Genomic DNA, 5,889 nt, shown 5'->3' on the forward strand with positions numbered 1-5,889 from the left:
TTCATCTTTCCCAGCTGAAACCCTGTACCTGTCAGACTACAATTCCCCATTCTCCCCTCTCTGCAGCCCATGGCAGCCACCATTCTGCTTTTGGTGATTGCAGAATGATTTTGATTCCTCCAGGCATCTCATATGAGAGGAATTACACAATATTTGTCCTTTTGTGACTGGCTGATGTCACTTAGAGTAAAGTTCTCAGGGTTCATCCATGTGGTAGCATGTGTCAGAATTTCGTTTCTTTTTTAAGGCTGAATACTATTCCACTGGACATAGAGACCACATTTTGTTTATCCATTTTTCTGTTGATGAACTTTTGAACTATTTCCACCATTTGACTATTGTGGATAGTGCTGCTCTGAACATAGATGTACAAATGCCTATCTGAGTCCCTGATGCTAACTCTTTTGAGCCCAGAAGCAGAATTGGTGGGTTATATGGTAATTTTTTTTCTAAACATGGAACGCTTCGTGAATTTGCGTGTCATCTCTGCACAGGGGCCGTGCTAATCCTCCCTGTGTGGCCCCAGTTTCAGTGTGCAGGCTGCCGAAGCCAGCATGGATTATACGGTAATTCTGTGTTTTGTTTCGGTTTGTTGAGGATCATCATAACTTTTAAGAATGGCAAATAAAAGTCTGGTGAAATTTCTGTACATAATAATAAAGAAATCACAAGGACAATTTACAAATTTCAGTTAAGGTCACCTTTTCCTCAGGTAAATAGAACCTGGGATGCGGCCTCTTGCTCTCAGCTTCCAAGACCATCACTTCGGTGAACCCATGCATAATTCTCATCAGGACCCATGTAAACACTGTCAAAGCGAGGCAGTCTGCAGGGAACAGTCCAGGCAGAGTGAAAACAAATTACAAGAACCAATATGATAGACGCCAAACACATCATCAAAGGCACACATCCAGCAAGCCACCAAATCCCAGAGCTGTTATTAACAGGAGGAAAGAAGGTAAATTTTAGACCCTGGCCCAGTTACACTAACTCAGGAAGAAGAAATTACGCCGGCTCTGAGGTTGCAGAATGTTGTACTGGCCATCTTTCTCTAATCAAGGCAACAGAGAACACAGAATGTCAGAAACCGGGCCAGTCTCTCTCCCTCTATCTCTTTTTTTTCCAACTCTTTTTTTGGTTTTTATTCCTTTCCAAAGTCAGGCTAGAAGTCTGAGGAGAGTTTCCTCTTTGATGTTAACGATAAAATGGTTTCTGAAGAAGAAGAAGAAACTGAAATCTGAAGGAGGGAAAAAAAAAACAAAGAAAACAAAAGAAATGGAGGCAAACCAGTAGCTAATGAGTAACTGGATAGCATTACATATATGCATACACATACATATATACACATCCAGATACACATATACATATATACACACATATATACACATCCAGATCCATGTATATGTGTGTGTGTGTGTGTCTGTGTGTGTATCTCCTTGTCTGGAATCAGTGGGGTTCACTTTGAAAGCTGTTACTGAACTCTGGGGCAGGAAGGTAAGGCACACTCAGCCAGTCCTCCAAATGATCTGGGGGAGGTCCTGGAACCCAAGGACAGGACTGGATGGCCAGCAGCTTGTCTCTTCCAATAGGAGACCAATTATTCACCTTGGAAACTAGAGCCATCCAGAGACGCGCAGCTCCCCCGGCTGAGGACCCAACCTGAGAACCTGAGGTTGGGATGTTCTCCAGACCGAGTGCCTGGAAGTGTTTCGTGGAGCTGTTGCCCCACGTATCATCCTGAGAGTGATTCTCCATTTACTGCAGGAATCACCCAGCTGACCCTGGGCGGCAGAGAAGAAAGACCTCAGACAGGAGTCACTGCAGCACCGGGAGGGTTTCCCTCTTGAGGCGAGATTAGGTCACAAACATCAGCCTGGCCTTTCTTGGCTGTTTTAATTTGCATTCTGTTGCCCAGCACATGGACAACAGCTGGAGCTGTGCAGAGGAGCTGCTGTTCACACAGATGCCGCACAGCCCACAGGCCCGTTCACACGCCACCCTCTGTGCCATATGGAATCAGCAAACAGAGCCAGATGGGGCCCTGCATCTCTTTTCAACAAAATTAGACATGCTTCTGCCTAGCCGTCCCCACTCTGCGGGACCGCCGGCCATCAGTGCCCCCGTTCAGCCTTGCTGAGCATCGTGGCATGGAAATTCAGGTCCAGAAGACGAGGCCGTGTGTCCGCTGCTGGGTCCTAGGGCGATGGTGGGGACGGAAGGGGGCTCGAGTCAGCTCTGTTTTCATTGTGCTTCCTTCTCGTCAGAGACCATTGATGGCATGACTCTCAGTGCTCCTGGGAAACAACCATCTGCACTGCGGGGCTCACGTGTCTCACCCCTTTCCTGCCCCAGCCACAGGCGAACTGGACAAAAGGCCCTCTGCTGAGGTCATTCATGTGATATTTTAAATGGAGAGTTACTGCATCTCCTGAAAAGGGCCTTAGTGCAGAACATGAGGTGCATAATTGGGAACATGATAATCACATTCATAGTCCAATGTAAATTATCCTTACTGTTATCTCAGTGACCACTCAGGTCACAATGCAGCACTGGGTCCTTTCCAAGCTCAGGCTTAGAAACAAGTTATCTCTGGCTTGTTCCTTCTTTCATTTGTCTGTCCTGCCTTCCACACCTCACATCACTACTTGGGAGATGATGGCTGGGTGCTGGGAGTCTACCTTGCGTCTGCAGCCTCTCTCTCAGCTTGGAATAATGAGCTTTGGGCATACTGAATGGGTGTCTTTAAAAAGATCTGCAGATCTTTTTACAAATCATGGTCCATTAACCCATGACTGCTTTTCAAATTTTCCAAGGCACACATAGAAGCTTTACTTTCCAAGGTACTTAGGCTTATGCTATTGGAAAGAACATTATATCCACAAAGTGGGAAAATGTTAATGTTAACATGATTTTTTTCGGTTCAGTGTTGTAAGTCAAAACTGACACTAATAGCGCAGAATATCATGAATGTTTCTTTTTAAATTTTCCCAAACTATGAAGGTAACAAATGGTTCCAGTAATGGCCGACTGAGCAATCAGGCCGACCCTTGCTCTAGAAAAACGAAACTATCTGGATGATGCTAAAATATATCATCTTAAACGCATCCGAGAGCTAACGAAAGAGTAAAGACCACACTTTGAAAGAAGACCAGAACCAGAAAAGGTAAGACAAAGGCTCAGAGCTATTTTGCCCTGGGGATTTCCTGTATAAACAAAGAAACAGCAGGAAAACTAATTTTTAGTCAGAAGGAATCAAAATCAAATCTCCAGGCCTCCTGAAATAGGGCTGCAAATAGACTACAGTGATGTGAAGGTAGGACTCTAAAGGCCAACACTCTCAGGTGAGAGTGAAGTGGACAGAAATGGGCCTGTGCCTAGACTTGCAGCCTGACTTTGAGTCATCAGTGCGGCCCAAGGAGCCTCAGGCTTTGAATTTGGATTTAAAGAGTCCTAGCTAAATGGTGCGCCCAGCTCCTGAGGCACAAATTAACGGGACATCCAGAAACAGGAGTACTATGCTGCCATTAAAAGAAAAGCTACTAGGATGGCCAACAAGCACATGAAAAGATGCTCAACATCACTAACTATTAGAGAAATGTAAATCAAAACCACAATGAAACATCACCTCACACCAGCCAGAATGGCCATCATTCAAAAGTCCACAAATGACAAATGCTGGAGAGGGTGTGGAGTAAAGGGTACCCTCTTATACTGCTGGTGGGAATGTAACTTGGTGCAGCCACCATGGAGAACAGTATGGAGATTCCTTGAAAAACTAAAAATAGACTTACCCTATGATCCAGCAATCCCACTTCTGGGCATATATCCAGAGAAAAATAAAATTCAAAAAGACACATGTACCCCAATGTCCACAGCAGCACTATTTTCAATAGCCAACACATGGAAACAACCCAAATGTCCATCAACATATGACTGGATAAAGAAGATGTGATACACACACACACACGCGCACACACACACACACGATGGAATACTACCTAGCCATAAAAAATAATAAAATAATGCCATTTGCAGCAACATGGTTGAAACTGGAGAATGTCATTGCAAGCAAAGTCAGCCAGAAAGAGAAAGAAAAATACCACGTGATATCACTTATATGTGTAATCTAAAAAACAAACAAAAGAAAAAGACAAATGAACTTATTTATAAAACAGAAACAGACTCACAGACATACAAAGCAAACTTACGGTTACCAGGGGAGGAAGGGGATGGAAAGGGAAAAATTGGGAGTTCGAGATTTGCAGATACTAACTAATATATGTAAAAAGGATAAACATATACTATATAGCACAGGGAACCATGTTCATTATCTTGTGGTGAAAAAGAATATGAGAACGAATGTGTGTATGTTCCTATGTGACTGAAGCGCTGTGCTGTATGCCAGAAATTGACACAACATTGTAAACTAACTGTACTTCAATAAAAATATATTTTAAAAATTCTCAGACATATTGTTTCATCTAATCATCTAATCATCAAAATAAAGTCATCAGGTGATACAATTGGCCTGGTTGTGTAGCTGGGAATGGTGGCTCTGAGAGGCCAGGAGATCCCTCGGGGCTGCACAGACAGGGCAGGCCGGCATCTGAGAAGGAGTCAGATGGCTTAAGGTAAGTTACAACGGGAAAGTCCTTACAAAAATTCAGGATTAGTATCCCGACTTGGCTGGAATCTACAGAAAACACTGCAACAAGATCCACAAAGCACGAAAGGTCCCTCTCAACTAAAATGGTGGTGTTTTGTCTGTGTGTGTGTGTGTTTAATTAATGTCCTGTCAAGGCTCACCAAATGAGACTCTTCTCTTCCTCGGTGTGATGGCTTTCCAAACTAAAGATACTCTGTTTCCCCTCAACCATTCCATGTGCTGCTGACGGTGAATCTTACCCCTCCGCCCCCACACCGGAGGGCCCCCAGGAGGAGCTGCAGGTCATCCTGGAAGCTACTGCCTCCAGGCTTGGGGCTTCCACCCTTAGCTGCTACTCGTGCTAAATGCCCCTCCCTTCCCAAGATGTTTGCTTCTGGAAGTCGGCAAATACGGCTTCAGATTCCTTTCTGGACCTGTTGTCTTCTGAGCTCTGCACGCAGCGGGTTGCCAGCCTGCATCCCTGGCTTCCCTGTAGCTCCTAGGGTACCAAATCTGAACAACCTTTGCAGGACACAGCGTGCTTCCCCAGGACTGGAAGCAGACGTCTTTGTCCTCTTCCCCTTCATTTAAGAGCCTCGGTTTCCTTGGGCAGCCTTCTGTTCAGTGGGGTGGGCCCACCCTGAGCACCCTGAGCACCCTGAGCACCCTGAGACCCTGACCTGAGACCCGAGACCTTGAGACTCACCTAAGCAAAACCCACTGTGGTAGCTGATGCTGGTGCCTGCATTCCTGGCCTGTTTCCTGGCCACATTCTGCAGCTTCCCCTGGAAAGGCGCCGCCCCAGGACTTTCTCGGCAGCAGGAATGTGTGGACCCCCTCCCTACCTACCCGTGTCCCTTTGCTTTTTTGGGAGAGCGTACTTGCCTCAGTTATTAAGTTCCTATCTTCCCAGCCACTGAAACTGTGTTTAGTTTAATACTTGTGTGTAGCTGATGGTGGGGAGGTGGGAGGCTGATGCAGAAAAAAATTACATACATACAAACATATGCACACACACGACATGAGATGATTTCTTACCAAGAGTAACAAAAGGACTGTAGGTGGCTTTCTAGGACAAAGCCGGTTTTCCATGCTGATAAAACACCAGTAAGACTTCCCTGGCCTCAACAACTAAACAAACTATATAAAAGCCAAACAATTTATCCAAAACAGAATTTTCCCCACCACATTCATAGCTTCCACACTTTCACAAAGCAGCCCATTAAAAGGGGGCAAATGTGGTG

The 5,889-nt window shown here is 45.2% G+C and overlaps 1 non-coding gene across 1 annotated transcript; it reads right to left on the reverse strand.

The window, feature by feature from the left end:
* Positions 1-449: 449 nt before the first annotated feature.
* On the reverse strand, positions 450-552 carry LOC116149431 (U6 spliceosomal RNA). Its single transcript, XR_004133044.1, has one exon. It is a non-coding gene; the product is annotated as a U6 spliceosomal RNA (small nuclear RNA).
* Positions 553-5,889: the final 5,337 nt, after the last annotated feature.

This window comes from Camelus dromedarius, chromosome 29, assembly GCF_036321535.1.
Source record: "Camelus dromedarius isolate mCamDro1 chromosome 29, mCamDro1.pat, whole genome shotgun sequence".
Lineage (NCBI taxonomy): Eukaryota > Metazoa > Chordata > Mammalia > Artiodactyla > Camelidae > Camelus > Camelus dromedarius.